A 21,363-nucleotide genomic window follows, 5' to 3' on the forward strand; every position below is an offset into this window, starting at 1 on the left:
CCCAGTGGAACCCTATTTTGTTGGGTATCCACTTTTCTCCTCTTGCCCTGAGTCTTGGGAGGAGCGGACACAGCCTTGGTGGTGCTTCCTGGTGAGTCTAAACCATTCTTGGTTATTCCTATTCGCACCACTGGTGACTAGACATCAATTCTGGACGGTACATTGTGAGGAAAGCCTGCAGAGGAGCTTCTGGGAGGGATGTACTTGCTCTTGAAAGTAGACCCTCGGGAAAGAAGGTATTGCCTTTTTCTCAATGTCAGCAGGTCTAGACGTGTTGCCTGGAAATGGCTACAGCTATGGGAAGAACGAGACTTAAGACAAAGCCAAGATACTTCTGGCGGCAGAGAGAAAATATAAAAGAAACCTGGGTCCTTAATGACATCTGTGGGCCACTGAATTAATCAACCCGGGAGCTGCCCTACCTCTGGACTGATTGGAACATGAGCTAATAAATCTTCCCATTGTCTGGAGTTGTTGAGTTGCGTTTGCTGCAGCCAGAAGTGAAAAAGCAAAATGCGTGATTAGATGTAGACGTCTCAGGAGGAGCTGTGGTGCTCCTGTCTCCTTTGTGGTGATTGATCTGAAGAGGAATCTGGGCCTCAGTGGCCAGCTCTATGCCTCCTGTAAACACACACACCCACATGCTTCATGACACTCACACAGACATATGTGCCAACATCAGCCAAGAAATGGAAGCAATTACCTGAATATTCTTAAGAGAAGAACCTAGTTATGCTTAAAGCCTAAAGAACAAGGGCCTAGATTTGTTCAGATCAGGGAAATGCAGCACGACCAGGTGGGATTGGGTGAGAACAAGCCAATTAAATTGTGGCATTTATTAGGATCTTGTCCTTGAGCTTAGGGCCTAATTGGTGCAAGTTTTCTAGGAGAGGACTTTGGCAACCATAATTCTGCTGCTAAAACTGAAACTCGTAATTTTGATGCTAAATGGTCCTTCTCCTGTTCAGAGCTCATTATGTAATTCAAGAGATACACAATATCTGATGTATAAAGTTCTTCTGAGGAAGACGGTGCCAAGCCTGTTCAGTTGAGCCCTGCCCGTGCCAGCTTGCTGTGGCCCCAGGAGTCACCCTTGTACCCACCCATCGTCTTCAACCAAGCAGAAGCTTGGGTCTTGCACCTGTCTCAGGAGATAGAGATTTGCATACAAGAAGTTAATCGTCCCGGAGTGGGGCATGGGGGTGTGGGGAGGGGGGGTTCTCAGGAGCACCCGGAAGGGAACGAATGAGAGAGACAGGGTTGGGCAGAGGGAGAGGTTGAGCTGAGATGTAGTAGTTTTGACAGCTCTTAGCAGATCCCACAGGGAGCTCTGGAACTGGGGTGGCCCTTCAGAGCTGCCCTGAATTAAGGTAAGGGGGCTGGGCCTTTGACCCTACTCATAGACTAAGGATGTGTGCTGCATATAACCTTGGGCAAGGCATATAACCTTGGGCAAGGCAGCACCCTTTGAAGGAAGGAGGGTAACTCCCAGGGAGGTAACTGGGGGGCTGTCAGCAGCCAACATTCTTGACCACTTCAGGAGTAAGTGCCTTAGTCCTGCAGGAGGGCTGTAGGTGGCACACTACAGCATCCACTACACATCTGATGTGGATATTGGAAAGTGTTGAGCAGAAATGCTCTCTTACTCTCCCTCTATTTCCAATACCTCCCCGAATGCACATTGTAGGCATTTTGTAAATATTGCTGGATAAATGATGATGGACGTGCAGGACCAACCGAGGCAAAGATGAACGCATCATGCTTCATTATGTCTCTTAAACTACTTCCCCATTCACAGAAATCACTGCTACCTCCAAAGCGGTCAGATATGGTTTAAATTACATAGATCTGTTTCAAATAAGGGAAGAAAAGATGGCATGGGGCTGGGAGGGTTTGTTAACTACTTGGGAAAAAAAAGTTAAAGCATTACTGCATAGCATACAACAAAATAAAATTCAGGTGGTTAAAGAGTTAAATCTAAAGGCATTAAAACCATAAAAGAGTTAGAGGAACATTCTAGAGGAATGTTTATATAAACTTGGGGCTGGTTAGGCCTTTCTAAGTATCACTAAGCATTCAAGCATTTCTAAGCAAAAACAATAAAGAAAAAGATTGATGAATTTGATTACTTAAAAAGAAAATCTTCACTGTGTCCAAAAAAACCCACCATAAGCAAAATTAAAAGGCAAATGACACACTGAGGGAAATATAATAAACATATATTACAGACAAAAGGCTGATGTATTTGAAGAGCTTTCAGAAGTCAAAAAGGAAAAGATAAACACCCCCATAAAAATGGGCAATTGACATAAGTAGGCAATTCACTAAAGAAAAATTACAAATAGACAATAAACATATGAGAAAACGTTCAGCCTCACTGGAAACAAAAGATATGCAAATTAGATCAACAATGAGTGTGGGAATTGGGCATTCTTGTACCCTGCCGGAGGGAGTGCAAGTTGGTATAACCTTTTTAGAGGGCAATTTGGCAATATTTATCAAAAGTCTTAAAAACGTGCATACAGATCTTTGACTCAACAGTTTTATTTCTAGGAATTTATCTAAACGATCGAAGCAAATACACCTGCAACTATTTATATATAGATAAATATATTCTATAAAGAATTATTTATATTGATAAAACCGGGAAATAATCTGCATATCCATAGGCAGTTGGTTAAATTATGGAATGTCCATACTATGGGATGCTATGCAACCATTAAAACGAAGTGATAGAAGAATATTTGCTGACATGTTTGTAATGTGTCGCTAAGTGAAAAAAGCAGGCTACAGAACAATATAGATAACACCATAAATGTGTGTGTGTGTGTTTGTGTGTGTACCTAGAAACATTTATTTTCCAAATATTTAGTTTTCATTTGGCGGTAAATTACTGGTCTTTATTTCCCTTGTGTTTTTCTGTGTGCTGTCCAAATTTTCTGAATTAGCAAAGAACTACTTTCGCATTTAGAAAATAAAATGTCACAAGCAAAATAATTGAATTTGGTAGAATTAGCAAGAATGATGTAATTGATAATATTAGGAGTATCAGGAATGGACCCCTCACTCCAATCTGGGTCAGACTCAGACCTGTCTCACTTTTGAAATTGAGGACTGACAGCCAGAGCGAAGCTCACCTGAGTTCCACAGAAGACACCCAGTGTGAAGGGATCCGTGTTATAAGACCAGCTGCGGTTTGATTGCAGGGATGATTCCTAAGCATCTCTGTGACCAGAACAGGCCTGGTGATGAGTTGAATGAAGATATCAATGAATGCCATAATTAGTAAACCTGCCTTCTACCCCTTCCCTCTCATGAGAAGTTCACTACATGTGAAAAGGAGAGCCCATTCCTTGCTCCCGCAGGAGCCAGCAGGATGCTCTTGTCACCAAGATACCCTGATTCTGAGCAGAGGTTGTGGTCCTATGGAGGCCACCTTCCACCTCGGTTCTCTTCCCCATGCCTGTCCCCTCCATCCCACTCTTGCCTGCTTCTCTCTCCAGGGACTTTCTGTCTGTCTCACTATAGAGACAGTGGGCTGCTCTACACAAAGACATTTTGTATTAAACTTGGACCCCAGGTACAGCTGTTTGAAACTCCCAAGGGCCCCCAGTACAGATTGTACCGACTCAGCTTTACTACTGGAATAGACGGTGAAACTGGAGCTAAGCTTGGGTGCGTGGGCGGCGTGGGGGGGGGGGAGGGGGGGTGGATGGGTGGATGAGTGGATGGATGGATGGATATTAGGTCTGTCTTAGATAAAAACAGGGAGCAGAAAAGGTAGAAATTGGGAAGTAGGGTAAGCTGGAAGTGACTAGAAACACTGACAAGTGAGAACAGAGGTGTTCTCCATTCATTCTCACCTCCCCCGATGTGCATGCGTCAGCCCTCCCCTTTCTTCAGGAGTGAGTGACCCCACACCCTCAACACACAGCCCTGGGAGCTCTCACGGCCCTCGTTTGTAGCCACAAAGAAGCTACCACTGTGTGTCATAACTGTCTACTTGCTTGTCTGCCTCCCCTTCTAGACAATGAATCCTCTGAAGGCAGTGATTTTGCTTCAGTCAGTTCTCTTTCAGTTGCAGGTTAGAGAAAGCCCAATCCAAACTGGATTGAGCACAAGGGAATTTATATCTCATAACTGTTAAGAACCAGGGCATAGGACTGGTTTCAGGTGTAGTTTGGTTCAGGGGTTCAGGTGATTTCACCGTAGAAGACCTGATTTCTCTCTCCATCTCTGTGCTTTTTTCTTCCAGGTTGGTTCCATTCTCAAATAGATATTTCCCTTGTGGTCACAAGAGGGCTGCAGCAGCTCCAGCTCCAGCAATCACATCCTCTCTGCTTCAAGCTCAGATGAGAAAACATCCTAGAATCCTCCCAAAAGTCTTATTTCACCCTCAGGTTTTGATGAGGCCTTGTGCCCTTCCCTGATCCAATCACCATGGCCAAGTGAAGGCAGAGCATTCTCACTGGCTTAAGTTTAGACTAGGAAAGAGGTGGCTGCCCAGAGAGAAGCTGGGTATCTTACAAGAAGGGTGAGGATGCTGATTTGCACAGTGCTGATTGGCACTGCTCATGGCAGTGCCAGTTCCCACCACCTGACATGTAGTCAGTATCAGTACATGCTACTTCCATGACCCCATCCCAACAGAGAACACAGTGTGAGCTTGTCATGGAAGCCCTCCAAAACTTCACTAGCCCAGCAGGGGCTCTGTGTCCATGAGTCCCATCCATCAGCCACTCCCCTGCATTTCCTGTGCCTCCTTCCTGAAGCCCTCAGCTTGTTATGCCTAAGCCACAGGCAGCTGTCAGCAGGTCAGCCCACCTCTCCTCATTCCAGAGCACTGGGCCGGAAATGTTTGAAATTGATGCAAACCTAGAAAAATGCGATTTGGGTTTTTCCCTCTTCTTCCCAGCATGGATTTTGCTCAGCCAGAAATAGTGGCCACCGACACTACTGCCTAGATCTGCGCAATAATAATGATCCCACTGGCAACCATAACAGTCACTGTTATTACCATTTCCACTTTAAGGGTCTACAATGCACCAAGCCCTTTAAACATATCACTGCATGTCTATACAGTAGCTTTGCAAGATAGTGTAATTGAGACCACCACAGTCTTTGCCCATCTCTAGGTACAAATGGGATCACTTTGCTAATAACTACTCAGATTTCAGACTTGTTGCCTCCATGTGCTGGGGCATAATCTCCCGCCCCCTACAAATATTTCTGTGGATTCCCATCTAATATAGGCTCATAGGCTCTGCCAAGCTCCATGGTCTCCATGCTGCTGCTTACCTGTACCCAGGTCCTTGTCACTGAGCCACCAGGCACTGTGTTTCCTGCCACTGCATGGTGGCAAATTTGGGGAAGATGCCTCTCTCCTCCCCTCCACTCTATGCCTCGTGCTGTTAGTGGGGCCCTAGAGCAGATCTGTTTGTGCCCTGATACACAATACAATTACTGAAATGGCTCCATCAGCACCCCAGTCCCCATCACACAACCTTGACCACTGGACGCTGGTGTGAGACCAGTGGGGACTAAGCTGGGAGACAAGTACAAGTGATAGAGACCATGCTGAGCTCAAGAATCACACCTCCCCGCCCTGCCTTCCTTTTTCTCTTTCTCCTTCTTCCCCTCTCTACCTCACGAACTCAGCCGAAGACGGTTTTATTGGGTCGAATCCTGTATGTCTGATTCTCCTTTCTCAGGGGGGTTTCTCCTAACTGGCTGAGAGTACACATTCAGTAACTGTATGTTGAATGGTTTGTTGGTTGAATGGATAAAATACTGCATCAGTTCTCATGCCAAATAGTTTCTGGTGAGCCCACTTCACATATATCTGGATTTCATTTAGACTCAAGCTGCCATCCTTGTTAGTTAGACTGGTATGATTCTCCTCCATTTTACGGATTAAAAAACTGAGGCCCAGAGAAGTTAGATCACTGTTCAAAGTCACACAGCTAACAAATGGCAGAGCTGGGATTCAAACCCAGGCCTAACTGATGCTCAAGTCCTTTCCTCTTTCCACTCCACTCTCTACACAGAAAGACATGGGATCTGTGGTTAAAGAGGTGCATGACTCTACCTTGTGCAGGAGCTACTTCCCTGGGTTCCGCCTGTGGGGTAGGGCCTCCCGGACAATGCTGGCACTGCCTGCTTCTCCGTCGCACCCTTAGATGTAACCAATCCAGGCTAAAGGTCCCACCCCAGCAGCTGGTTTGCCTGCCTGTCCTGGGGAAAAGGATGGCAGCCCCGTCAGCTGAGCCTGATTCTTCCTGCTCGTCAGCCACTCGCGCAGTTGCATCTCAGAGACCAACTCTGTTCTGTGAGGCCTCCTGACCCCACTGGCTACCACATCCTTTCCCAACTCCCTCTGGCTCAGAGCAGCAGCAGTCCTGAGCAATGTCTCCAGAGCTTCTGGAGAAGATGGGTCAGCCCTTTGGGGTCAGTTCCACTAGTGGAGCAGGAAAGCTTTGGGGTCAGAGGTTCCCATCCCACTAGCAAAAGAGAGTCGTGCCTGCCACATGGGCTGAGATAGGTTTCATAGATCTCAAGCCACAGTCCCCTTGTCCTGGGCGTGTGCTCTGCCCCACTGACAGGCTTCTGACCCAGCCCTTGGTTTTCCTTCCACCTCTTAACTCTCTCATCAAAGCAGCTTTGTTGGCTGGGGCCTTGTCTCCCATCCACTAAGGTTCCTCCATGCCTCTCTCCAGATGGGCCTTGATCCCTGTGCTTTTAGCCTGTGCTTTTAGCCTACAGGCTCCTATAGTGTATTCTCAGCCTGAGATGACCAGTGCCTTTTTCCTGCTTCTGGGGCCAACACTTTCGGTATTGATTTTTGCCCAGAAAATCACTGGTTGAGCTTTGGAGTTTGGCCTGCTGGTCCCTCTCTCAAGCCTGAGTAGTCTTGGCCTTAAATCACTGCCTGGCAGCGTCCTCATCTGGACTTTTAAGTGGACAGAGCTGAAAACCGTGGAATTGATTTCCAGTGGGATAGTTTGGAGATGCCCTGTTACAGTGGCATAGGTGGGGCTTCTGTAAACCTACAGATGCAGTTCTGTCGACTGGTGCCAGAAAATGCACAGTAGTCATACCAGACTAGCATCTGGCCTCTGCCCTGCAAGAATCAGCAAACGAGAATTGGAGATTAGTTTCACGACATTGTATGCATATGTGTGTGCCTGTGTGCATTTTAATAGAGGCATTTCTATCACTTTTATTAATTATAGCAAACATTTACTCAAATTTATTGGGTGCCAGGCACTGTGGTAAGCACTGATGCATTTGCATATATTAACTGTTTTAATCCTTATCACTATAGGTGATAACCCTACAAGACAGGCACTATTGTTATCTTCATTTTATTTATGAAGCAACTAAAGCACAGAGAGATTGAGTAATATGTTCAAGATCACACAGCCAGTAAGAGGTGCAACTGGTATCTGAACCCAGTCTTTGTGATTCCCATTTACATTTGATTATTAAAGTCTCAAAGATACTTGTGACCCAACAAGGCTATGGGACTTCACCCAAGGAGAAGAAGCCCAAAAAGTGGGAAAGAAGCTTGATTGGGTCAAAGTACAGGGCAAGGGAGCATTAGAGAAATTGGCATCTACTATTGGCCAGCAGCACTCGCTCTCAGGACTCTGTATATGTTTTCATTTCCTCCTCATGAGAACCGTGTGGAGCAGCCTCACAATCCCCATTTTACAGATGAGTAAAGTGTGGCTCAGTGAGACTCCATCATCTGCCCACGGACACTTACATACTAGCACATGATGGTCTGAGTTTCAAACCCAAGTCCTTTTTTTTTTTTAATTTTTTTTTATTTTTGGCTGTGTCGGGTCTTCGTTTCTGTGCAAGGGTTTTCTCTAGTTGCGGCGAGCGGGGGCCACTCTTCATCGCGGTGCGCTGGCCTCTCACTATCGCGGCCTCTCTTGTTGCGGAGCACAGGCTCCAGACGCGCAGGCTCAGTAATTGTGGCTCACGGGCCCAGTTGCTCCGCGGCATGTGGGATCTCCCCAGACCAGGGCTCAAACCCGCGTCTCCTGCATTGACAGGCAGATTCTCAACCACTGCGCCACCAGGGAAGCCCAAACCCAAGTCCTTTTGAATCTCATCTGTGAGGGATGAATCTTCCTATCACGGACTTGCCCACCATGGACAGCGGCGGTGGTGTGAAAAGAGACCCTGTGCTTCTCTTCCATCTCATCCTGCCTGTCTGCTCTCCTCCCCCGCCCTCCACCCCACCCCATCCACCACAACTATCCCTCTTCACTTGCTGAGGATTAAGTTAGGAAAACAAAAATGAAATGAACACTGCTCTGCTGTCCCATCCCTGGAGACGCCGACTTACAAGGTCTGACGCTGTTGATGTTCTATCGATTTCCCCTCTAATTGCTGCAGCTATAGATTTATATTCATTTTCTGTCTCCAACTTCCCTTTTGTTGGCTCAATCAGCTAAATGAAGGGTCCATTTCTCACTGCTCCGGTCCTGAAAAGCCAAAGAAGTTTCAGATGAAGATCTCTCTTCATAAGTCAGTGAGGTCAGCAGACCAGGGACAAAGAAGGTCGGAACTGGATGACCTCTTTTGAAGACTTGGCAAAGAACAAGACTGGAAACAGAAGGCCCAAGAGACAGACCCAGTTGGCAAGAAGCAGAATGTTCCACATTGAATTCACAGATCAGGAGTCCATTCATTCATTCAGCACTTTTATTGAGATCCCATGGTAGGATCTAGAAATATTCAGGACACAGGCCCTGGCCTTATGGAGTTAAATGTGATTTGAGTGGACAGATATTAACCAATGGTCTCATAGATAAATAATTTTTACTCTGAAAAATGTCTAAGTCAACCTCAAGTCCAAGGAATGAATCTCAGGGAAGAAATCAGAATTGGTTCAAGGTAGACTCACCTTTCCCTTTGTTAACTCGGCAACCTTTTCTGATCCACTCAACTCAAGATGTCCAATGAAGAGAGCAAAGTACTGAGGAGGGTCTCCAATCTGGGTAAGACTTGGTGCCTTTCTCCCAGAAGCTCACCACATAATGCAAAAGCCAGATACTGCAGCAATTGCACCTGCTTGCCTAGGACCTAGGGTGGGGAGTGGGATGCATGCAAAATCAACTCTCTTCCTTGGTGATCTGCTTCTGGCTTTGGCCTTTTGGGTAAACCTGGCACTCCCCTTTGGTGTTTACTCCTGAATATTCTTTCCTTTCTCAAGAGGCATTTGAGACTGCTTAGTCCCCATTCTTGGAATCTGACTACACCTTAGCTTTCCAGCTCAGCCCATTGCCAGTTGCTGACTTACACCAGACCATTCTTTCCCCAACCCTTTAATAATCAGACCAGGTGAGTGTACAAGGTACTCTAGGGCATTAGTCAGGATAGACTAGGTTATGCTGCAATAACAAATAACACCCAAATGTCAGTGGCTTAACACAACAAAAATTTGTTTCCTATTCATGCAAAGTCTGAAGCAGGTTCAGTGGCTCTCCAGAGCAATTCCCTTCTAAGCAGTGATTTAGGGATTTGGTGGGCTTCCACCTTTTGACTCTAGCATCTTAACACATGTTTGCTGTGGCAGGAGAGAGGGCTGGAGCGCCATTGGGGGGTTCTCACTGCATGTTCCCTGAAGTGCTATACATTATTTCTGCTCACAGTCTTGACCAGAATTAGTCACATGGCACCACCTCATTTCAAAAATTCCCAGGAAGAAGAAAAGAACCTGATATTTATAAGTTCTAGTAGTGTCTACCACAATGGTTCAGCCTCTGAAAAGAGGGTTAATTTACAGACATTCTTATCTGGGGCCCCAAATTTTCAACCCATCATAGCCCATCTTATTATATCTTATCTTTATTCCTTTGATGCAAGCTTAATTCACAATCCATCTCTGTCTTCACTAGATATACTTCTCAGCCAGTAACTGGTAAGCTATGATTCAAGCTCATGACTGTCTCCAAAAGGAAAACTCACATCTTTTCCTGTACATTAGACTACCTCCATGGGAAATGTCCACGTCCTCAATGCATTTCTGCTATTGTTGGGACAGCAATATTGAGGCATACATTAAAGTTAGAATGGCTCAACTGCAGTAGGGAAGGGCTTAGTTTATTAAGTGAGGCACACATAGTTCAACTGTTGACTCTGCCGTTTATTATTTAGGTGACCTTAATGAAATGGCTTAACCTCTAATTTGCACATCTGTAAAATGGGAATTGTAATAGTAACAGTTCAGAGTAGTTATGGTGCCAAGTGCACTAATGTAGTTAGTAAGGGTTCAATAAACAACAACTGCTATTAGTATTACTATAGATTTCTAGAAGTCAATATCTAATCAAGAGTTTGATAATGTGTTTCAGACTCAGTGCGAGAGATGCTAGGAGAGGAGGGAGGGGGAAGCAGAAGCATTTGGAGATCTTAATTTTCTGCAAGCTCCAAATAAATTGCTGGGCAATTAAGCTGTCAAGAAAGCCAGGATAGCGAGAACATTTAAGCATGTACCTCAAGAGTAATGGGGCCTGGAGGCAGGGGTAGATAGCTCTCTGAATACAAGGAAAGGGTTAGGGGTATGCAGAGATAGCCTCTTTGTTCTGAAACCTTGAACTTGAACTGGCTCCTGTGCTGCTTGAATTAAATATCCGCCATGCTTGTAAAATGCACAGCATAGTCCCAGGCCTATAGTTGATGCTCAATAAATAATAATAATTATGATGATCATAATTATGATTATTATGCTACCCCCAAAAGTTGGCACATTGATGTGGGAGATCATAAGAAGGCAGTTGTCTCTGAAGAGACTTATTCTAGGAAATGTTGTTCCCCACCTGCATCTTGTGAGGGCACTCTATTCAGAAGCAAAATCTCCCTTAAATAGTGTGAGTTCAAAACTAAAAAATGCACTGCTCCAGATCTTGAGGAGCTTATAGCCTAGAAAGGGAGTTGGATATGGTGCAACGGCAAGGTGTGTGGAGCACCTTATCCTAGACTGTGCACATCACTAACATTACCTCCAGACCTCATAGTAGCCAAACAAGGTAGATCTTATTCTCTTCATTCTCTTCAGATGAAGAGAGTTGAGCCTCCCTTTCTTTAGCCTTAAAATGGGTACAAGAAACTTCACTGACTTGCTACGAAGATTAGACACAGCAACTATACAAGGCATGGGATAATTCCGGGCACAGCGATGTTATGGAAGATGATAGGTGAGTCTGCAGAGAATGACCAGAATGTGTTTATTTATTTGCTACCTGTACTAGGAAGGTATGTGGGAGGGGGGGGTGGTGACCCAGAAGTCTGATAGCTAGAGTATTGTATAGAAGCGGTGTGTCCAGTGAACTCATAGGCACTGGAGGAGGATGGGGAAATGAAGGAGAGAATGAGTGAGTAAATGGGTGGGAGGAAGGTGATATGAAACATGCCAGCTCATCCCCAGGGAGATGAACCTCAGACCCTACAGGGGTGTGAGTTGAAGCTGCTGCAGGGCTAGGGCCTGGTAGGGTATGGGACAGCTTTCCCTGTTTCTTACCTCCACAACCCCCAACCATGACCAAGATAATCCAAAATTTACATCCAGTTCCTAGCCTGAGATATAAGGACTGTCTGCAACTTTTGTTTCCTATGATTCCCTTAAGTCTCCTTCGTAACCAACCTGATCCAGAAGTCAATGTGCCAGATATAAGCCTTAGGTGGGACTACTCCAAGTCTCCCCACAACCTACAACTTCCTCCTTCTGTATCATTTAAGGCCGTAGGACTAGGACCCTGCCTGTCATTCCCGTGAGCAGAACTCTGGGACACAACACACTCAGTGTGATCCAGTACCATCAGCTTCTCTGCACACGTTCTGCTACATGTACACATCTCCTTCCTCTCTGCTCCCAAATATTTGACTCAAGGTGACATACTTATAGGACCACAGGAAGACCTTTGAAGAAATAACAGGAACACATGCTTCTCAGAGTTAGCTGGAGATAGCTACCTGTAGGATGGATTTTTTGGAAGCCCCTTCAGTCCAAAATACTTCCTTTTGTCTGTGAAAGGTCTATAAATTCCACCATTGAGGATATTTTAATTTGAATTAAGAATCTTTTAAAGTGAAAATATTTCTAATAAGGGTAACACATTATCAGAGTTAAGGCAAGCCTTAAAAGGGGGAGCTGTTTGATGAGGTTGCCTATGGCAAAGCCAAGTCAGAACGCGGGAGGGTGGAGAGAGAAAAGTCAGTTTAGCTTTTATTAAGTCCAGAACCATGGAGAGTTCCTTCCCAGCTAGTAGCAATTTCAGGGAGATTTCCAGATCTGCTCCATCTCCTGCAGGCACCATTGCCTTCAGGCCATTGGACTCTCTGGAGAAGAGTTCTCTAACAGAGACATTAGACATCGAGGTCTTCATTCCTGAGAAAATGCAACGGTCTCTCCTCTGGATAGAGTTAGAGATTGGCTTGGAGTTTGTGCTTGAGAGATCAGATTGGGACGTGAGGACACAGAAGCCCTCCCTGGATTTATCTTGATGATGATGATGATGATGCTAGTGATGGTGGTGATGGAGATGGTAATAATATTGAGAGCTAACATTTATTGCCTATTTACGATGTGCCAGGTACAGTTTTATGCACTTCACATGGATTAATTGACCAAACACACAGAATAAGTCTAAGAGGTGGGGGCTGTTATTATCCTTATTTTACAGACGAGGAAGCTGAAAACACAGGTTCAGGGCTTCCCTGTGCCACCGCATCACACAACTCCAAGGATGCCTCTCATTCTCACTTGGTCTATGCGAATGGCGCCCCCTGGAGGTATATAGGGCACAAACTGTACAGTCAGTCTGCAGAGAGGTTAATTAACTTACCCAAGGTTGCAAAGCTTAGAACCAAGGAAATGGAGTTCTAGAGTTCCAGTTCTTAACCACTGTACTTGATGGGACCCTCTTTATCAGAGATTTCAGGTAAATGTATGGTAGCTTGATGGATCAAGTGGTATCTTAAAATTTTATTTTTAATCTTCATTTGTTACTAAAAGATGAGACATATTCTATTAGCAATTCAAAGCAATCAATACAAAGTCAAATTTTCCTCCCAACACCCCCCTCCATCTTTATATTCTCCCTTGTGGGTGTCACTTCCATTAGTGCCCTACTGACAAGAGATAGGAAGGGAGGAGACAAAGCTAGACTGACTTGATTATTATTTGGCGGTGGGGGGGGGGATGTTGATATAGGAAGAGAAGACAATAAAGCTTGAATTTCAGAACAACTTTTTGGCACTCAGAATAGTTATCCCCCTGGATCTCTCCCATCTGGAGGGATGAGATGTGGACTCCATTGTATACACAACTTCAGAGTATATTTAAAAGAGTTTAAGAATGGGGCTTTCAGAGTCATTAAATATCACCATGACCTGGTCGACCCCTGCCAGGAGGACAAAGCAAGCACCAGCATATTATATCAAGAGCATGAAGGTTTCTGGTCTCATTTTATGGACTTTGAAGATTGTGTGGCACTTCTGAGAACTTCCATGACCATAACCATAGCAGCAACTGCAAGGACATTGCTAACCAAGGATCCTTCAGCCTAGAACATTCCTGCTAATCTTATAAACATATGCATATTTTTCTTTTTTCTTTACCAAAATGAGATCGTATTATATTTTGTCCACAGTTTTTCTGCTCGACACAGTTACATATCATGTGCGTAACCCACGTGTCAGCACAAAAAAACCTACCACTTCTTTCTAATAGGGGTGTGGTTGTCCATTGTGCAGCTGCACTACAATTTTCTGTCAGATTCCTGTTGATGGATATTTAGATTATTTCCAATTTCTTTTATTTTATTGTTGCAAGCAATGCTATTACAAGTGTTCTTACATATATCTTTTCACCTTGCACTAGTATTTTTGTATAAAGAGAAGTTGCTGTGTCAAAGGATATGCAATTGGTTGGTTTTAATGATATAGCCAGATGGCATGAGAAACAAAGGAGATGTATTTTAATATGAGGGTGGAGGCATAATGGCTTGAGACATGGTCATGAGGAGCAAGGAGAATGCTGACCTGAGCTTTCGTACCTTAGCAGAATGAGCAGCCTGGTCTTGGGAAGATCTCAGAGACAGCAGTGTCTTCTGGGGAGCAGGGCGGGGGCACGGATCTCATTCTCACTTAAGGCAGGAGGTGCAAAGAGTGTTCTGGGAAAAGTCTGAGCATATAGGTAAATCTGTTTAGGAACCTGGCTGGGAAGGACAGGGAGAGTGGGAGCTATGAGGTTGGATCAGGCCTAAGGGAGAAGAGAGCAGTTTGGGAATGAGAGGGCAGAAGAAAACAGAGATAAGAGGCGAGAGAGGGTCTTGCATCTGAAAGGTGGACAGTCACAAATGACAAGGCTGAAAGGATGAGGAATCGTCTGGCTACAAGATTCAGTGGATGTCAGGCAATAGTCCCTGAATGGTACCTAAGGTTTAATGGCATTTGCAAAATTTGGATTTAACACAGGGTTTGTCTTAGGTCTGATTCCCTGGAAACAGAGCCTGAGGAATTTGGATGCATATGATTTGTTGAAGGAGGGGTCTTGAGGAAAACCTGTAAAGGAAGGAGGGAAGCAGGAGAGGACCGCAAGGAGGCAGTGGGGACAGGGGAACAGAATTCTCTCATTCCCATGAACCTTGCCCCACAGTGGAACGGCAAGAATGAGAGTTTGTGGAAAGACTCAGATTTCTTCAGGTGAACAGCTTGCCAAGGCCTGGCTTGGGCACACATTAGAGAAACACTTGTTTTGTGGAGGAGTGGCTGTTCTAAGAACCGAAGGGCTGGTGCTGATGTGGAGCATCTAGACAGGCTATCATTGGGGCGGGTCACTGCTTCAGGGCTGTAGAAGGAGATCCAAGAGCCCTACGGAGCCTAGAGAGTGTGCAGTGAACTGCAGACAAGGTACAGTTGGGCATCCCCTTCCCTGCCCTGCCCATGTTTTATATCACTGGAGTATCTCACACCTACTGATGCCCTTGCTCCATGGAGGTTAAATCCGTGAGCACTGGAGTCAGTGCTGGTCATGCATTCAGACTCTGCCTCTTTCTAATTGAGTGACCTTAGGTGAATGCTCTTACCTGCCTGAGCCCCATTACTCTCATCTGAAACATGGATGAAATAGTAATCACGTCATTGAGTACTTGTGCAAATAAGATGATGACTACGAAGCACCAAGCCCATAGTCGATGCTCAATAAACGCCGGTTGCATTTACAGTTGTATTTTAAAATCAGTGTTATTGTCATGCCTAGAAGTGTCTACGCTGGCTCTCTTTTTTGCCTATGGGCTTAAACACAAACACCCCATAAAAGGGTTTCTCTCCCTCTATTCCTCTGGGAATCTTCCCAAGTTCTGCTTCCTGATTCTGCTGGTCCAACTTGCCTGTTCCTTATTTATGACTGATCACAAGAGATTTGCATTTTTATGATCCACCCAGAGTTGGAAGGAGACAGGACCAGATGGGACGAAGACTGAGCAGGTGGTTCTACTCTGGAGCTGACCTCCCGGAGAGGTTGCCATCCATCCTGCGTGTAGTGTTCATAGGGGCACGGAGAGGTCAGGCTGGACTCCTACAGGCTCCTATATTGCTTAGGAATGTGTACAGCTTCAATTAACAGAAAAATGGACTAAAGTTGTTTAAGCAAATAGGGAGCTGTTTTTCTCACACCACAAGGAGCCTAGAGGTAGGGGGCTTCTGGAAATGGCTCGGCAGCTGAATGATGTCAGAGGCAGCATCTCTGAGATGCTCTTGGTCTTTGACATGCTCTTGGACTCTATTTTTGCATTTTGCTTCATGGTCACAAGATGGTTGCTACAGCTCTGGAAATGGCACCCATGCTCAAGGCAGGAAGAAGGAGGAAGGGGAAAGAGGCAGAGACTGCTCTGATCCTGTCTTTCTCCCCTTTTAATCAGGGTAGTAGAAGCCAGAACCATTCCGAAGACTTCCATGCAGGCTCAATTGGCCAGTGTATATGAAAAATGCACTCCTGTGTTTCTTCTTTAGTCTCGCCTACTACCACACTTCACCTCTGGTCACCAAATATACTGGGGGGTTTTTTTTTTCCATACATCAAGCAATTCTCCAACACCAGTCGGGTATCCTACAATTTAACTCAGTTCTGACACTATCCACCTGGAGATAGCATTAGATCCCACATATTAATTGCTCAGTCCAAGACAGTCCTTCCCCACTTCAGATGCCAATCGCGAGTCCCAGGTTGTCGTCTGTACTTCTAACCAGCTAACTATAAATCAGGCTCCCCATGACCCCCCTCCTTAGGTTTGGTAATTTGCTAGAATGGCTCACAGAACTGAGGAAAATAGTTATTCACATTTACTGATTTATTATATAATAAAGGATACAGATGAACAGGCAGATGAACAGATACATAGGACAAGGTCTGGAATTGTCCTGAGTGCAGGAGCTTCTGTCTCCTTGGAGTTGGGGTGCATTAACCTCCTAGCACATGGATGTGTTTGCCGACCTGGAAGCTCTCCAAACCCCATACATTTGGAGTTTTTATGAAGGCTTCATCATATAGACATGATCAGTCATCAGCTTAATCTCCAGCCCTTCTCCCCATCCTAGAGGATGAGAGTCAACCATGACCTGGTCTTTCTGGTGACCAGCCCCCATCCTGAAGCTATCCAGGAGTCCATCAAGAGTCACCTCATTAAAACAAAAGACACTCTTATCACCCAGGAAATTCCAAGGGATTTAGGGGCTCTGTCATCGGAAATGGGGGCAGAGACCTATATATATATAATTTTGCAGCCCCAAAATGTCAAAAGTCTAGCTCTAATTGCCCGGAAAGCAAGGGTTAGTATTGTCATGTTTGGGTTAGAGACTGATCATGGCTCATCTCCAAAGACTAGACACATTGCTGATCTGAACAAAATAAGGAGTCAGTGGGCAAGGAAGAAAGAGGGAATGGATATTTAGTAGGCAATAAACAGAGTCTGCCCACCCTCACACCCAAGAAAGTCAACCATTGGGAGTATGGACGGCAGCAGAGGAGCTATGGCCAACGAAGGGCTGCACCCAAAGTCCAGTGAGCAAGACACATTCCATCACAACTCTGCTTCAGCTCCCCGGATCCTTGAGCCATTTTGTACACCCAGCTCCCAGCATGCCTTCACTCCCTCCCCAGCTCCTGTGCCTCTTGTTGGAAGGTGGCAGTTGGCTACAGGAGCTCACTTTGCCTATGCATACAGAGAGCCAGGGGACTCCTTTGCCTCTGATAGGGACATCTCTGAAGTGTGACTTGGGTTGTCTTTGGAGCTCCCTGATGGAATTAACGCCAAGTTACCCTATGTGGGATTTTGCTTGAGAGCACACCTTGCCTGGCTTCTTCTTTCACTTGCCCCACTTCCCCATTCCCTAACTGGAAACCACTCAAAACAAATCGCTTTCACATGAATCTTTGGGGGTCTTCTTATGGGGGACCAACCTCACATCCTATAGTGTGATTCAAGTAGTCTGTTCAGAGGAGTACATGAGAAAAGATGAAGACTGGGTCCTGGGAAGTGCCGAGCAGAGCCTTGGGGCCCCACTGAGCAGTGGCTGGGATTTAGGACAAGGCTCCAGCTCAGTGGTAGCTATGGAGGAAAGAAGGAAATGGAGGCAAATGCTTGAGTAGAGGAATAGGGACAGCATCGCAGGTACTAGGGTGCTGTTGGGCTGCCCTGGGAGGACCAGGTTCACATGGGCTCTCCAGCTCTCCAGAAAGAAGACTAATTCCAGGCCACACCTCCAGGTGGCTGAGGTGCCCGGTGCCCCTGTAGCCTGGGTCAGGACATGCAGGGCTGGGGAGCGCTAAGTCTGTGGAACCAGATACCTGTCCCAGAGCTCTTGCTGAACAGTGTGTACCAGAAGAGTGATGACACAGGCCATCTCAGCTTCCCTCACTTCAGAGGGCATCCCAGCCAGGAGGATCGCAACTGTCTTTTGGACAAGAGCTTTTCACACTGTGATCCTGAGCCCTTCTTCAGCCAGAGCAACTTTGCTTTCAGCACTGACCTTCCTTATGAGATCGTGTTTGGACAAAGGGTCCTGCAGATTAAGAATAAATGTTGACTCTTGCACTGTTGGTGGGAATGTAAATTGATACAGCCACTATGGAGAACAGTATGGAGGTTCCTTAAAAAACTAAAAATAGAACTACCATACGACCCAGCAATCCCACTACTGGGCATATACCCTGAGAAAACCATAATTCAAAAAGAGTCATGTACCACAGTGTTCATTGCAGCTCTATTTATAATAGCCAGGACATGGAAGCGACCTAAGTGTCCATCCACAGATGAATGGATAAAGAAGATGTGGCACATATATACAATGGAATATTACTCAGCCATAAAAAGAAACGAAACTGAGTCATTTGTAGTGAGGTGGATGGACCTAGAGTCTGTCATACAGAGTGAAGTAAGTCAGAAAGAGAAAAACAAATACCATAGGCTAACACATATATATGGAATCTAAAAAAAAAAAAAAAATTGTTCTGAAGAACCTAGGGGCAGGACAGGAATAAAGACACAGATGTAGAGAATGGAGTTGAGGACACGGGGAGGGGGAAGGGTAAGCTGGGACGAAGTGAGAGAGTGGCATGGACATATATACACTACCAAATGTAAAATAGATAACTAATGGGAAGCAGCCACATAGCACAGGGAGATCAGCTCGGTGCTTTGTGTCCACCTAGAGGGGTGGGATAAGGAGAGTGGGAGGGAGGGAGACGCAAGAGGGAAGAGATATGGGAACATATGTATATGTATAACTGATTCACTTTGTTATATAACAGAAACTAACACACCATTGTAAAGCAATTATACTCCAACAAAGATGTTTAAAAAAAAAGGTAATGATTAGGTTAAGAGGGTAGCAGAAAAAAAAAAAAAAAGAATAAAGGTTGAAAATTTCCAGACAAGTCCATTTTGTCTAATACTCTCAAATTTCCCCTGCACATGTGTTCCCAGCATTTGCCAACCTGATATATGAAAGTCAAGATAAAAATATTACTTTGAGACATGGCTCAAAGAGCCATAAATTCAGAGTGGGGACTGTTCTACAGAAGTGAGTAATCTTAGGTAACTGAGGTGGGATAACTAAGCAGTGAAGATTGTGGGCTCTGGGTTCAAATCCTGAGTCCACTACCCACTAGCTGTTCTACTAAGGGACAAGGAACCAACCTCTCTGAACCTCTGTCTCCTCATCTATGAAGTGGTAATACATAAAATTCGTAAAATAAGACCCATACTTAATAAATATTTGTTTAATGAAATCTGTAAAGATTAGATGAGATGATGTCTGTAAAGCACTAGGCAGAGCGCCTTACACATAGTAAATACCGATCAGATCCAAAATAGTTACCAGCTGATATGGCACTAGTGCCAACCAATCAGCATGTTGCACTGGCCAATCAGAGTAGATGCACTGACCCATCAGAGCAGATCCACTGTCCAAGAAGAACGGATGACTGCCTGAACAGACTTACAAAACAACACCCTTTGGTTCTTCCTATAACTCTTACAGTGGTTTTATAAATTGTGACCAGCTAGCATGAACTCCTAAACAATTTTACTTTTCCCCTTGCTCTGGAGACTCTAAAATGCTCCAGTTAATTTCTTTACCATAGTCACTAAGGACAGACACCGGCTTTGCCGAGTGAGGGTGATTTTCTGCCTCCCTTTTTCCCTAATATAGACTCCTAATGAAGATGGAGAGGAGGGATCTGAATCACTGAGTCTCAGTCTCAGGCATGCCCTTGGCTGAACCAGGGCAGAGAGAGGAAGATTGGCCATAGCCACATCCCCCCAGGGACCCTGTCAGTTCTCTGCTGGGAAACCGACATCTGGATTCAACAGCTCACCAAGAACAATGTGTTCTATCTTGTGGCCTTGCTCATGATTCAAAGTTCAGGGAGACAGAGTCTGAAGAAATGGGTTTTATTCACGGGTTTACTTTTGACTATACCAAAGCCCTGAGGGGGCAGATCCACCAGAAGGAGATAATTCTCAAAAAAAAATTGAGAAGGTGTTAGAAAAGGGCGATGAATGAGAGAGAGAGAGAGAGAGAGAAAGAGATGTGTCATCCAAAGAAGGAGACATATGATTCACCCTTTAATGTTCATCTTCTAAGTCATGACAAAGCCTCAATTTGCCAACTCACTAGAAGGCTTATTAAATATACTGTACACAGTTCAACTTCATTCATTCCAGCAGTGGTGATCAGAGAAAGGTGGGGGAGGTGTCTGCCACCAAGATTTCCTAGAGGTGTCCGGATACTGCCAGCTCCAAGTGTGATTTTTTTTTTCACCTCCCTTTCCATTTGCGACACATTCACCCCTCATAGGTTTCTAATGAATGCCCTTTCGGTTTAAGTTAGCCCACAAACCTTAAGTAAAAGGATCGTAAATAGCAGGTTACCTTTGTGCATACAAAATGTGACATGATTAGTGGATATTCAGTGTACATGTCATGTCACACAGATGGCACAAAAAAGTAACAACAAAGTCGCTGTTTTGCCACAATCACACCATGTACCTTTTTACCTCCGTGCCTCAAGGAGTCTGCCACACTGCTCTCTCCAAGCAAACAGCCTCTATCCTTGCAATAGCCATCTCCTGGGGTGGACATTAAGCCCATATGATGACCCCGCTTTGGGAAATGCCCTAGATTCAGTGTCTGGTTCTGAACTATCAGAGCTCAGTTTTCAGGTACAGCTAAATAAACCAGGAATGGACCTGTGATTCAGGCTGGGCCAATCAGATTCTTTGAAGAATCTGGAATTTTGGACTAAGACACCCAGAGGCTAGGAGTTGGTGAAGGAGAGTTATGTTCAGATGTGCTCTCTAGAAAGAAGGATCATAGATTCTTGCTGCCATGGTCTCCCAGACTTCTGGGTTCTTGCCATTCTTGAGATTTACTTGCTCATCTCTCCCTTGGATTCTTTGAAACGACCAGGACTCTTCCAAGGACCCTCTTTTATGTTAACTAACCAGTTCATTTTTGTTACTTGCAACCAAAATAACCTTATTCAACACACTCCTGATTCTCTCTCTGTTTCTTCAAGTCTGCTGTGTCCCTTTTTCCATGAAGATGTGTCTGACTCACCCTCCCCTGGCAGGAAAAATGTGTCCCTTTCCTCTTCAGTGTTCCCATAATACTTAATGCTCACCCCTGCTGCAGCATTTTGTACACTATTATGTAATCTGCTGTGTATTTAGACCATGGGTTCCTCAAGGAAAGAAGCAGCCTTATTAAAACTAGTTCTTAATGCTGATCCTACTGCTTGCAACGTAATACGTGTTTATTTAACTCTTCTTGATGAACGGATTAA

The sequence above is a fragment of the Balaenoptera physalus genome (genome assembly GCF_965194825.1).
Source record: "Balaenoptera physalus genome assembly, chromosome: 1".
Classification (NCBI taxonomy): Eukaryota; Metazoa; Chordata; class Mammalia; order Artiodactyla; family Balaenopteridae; genus Balaenoptera; species Balaenoptera physalus.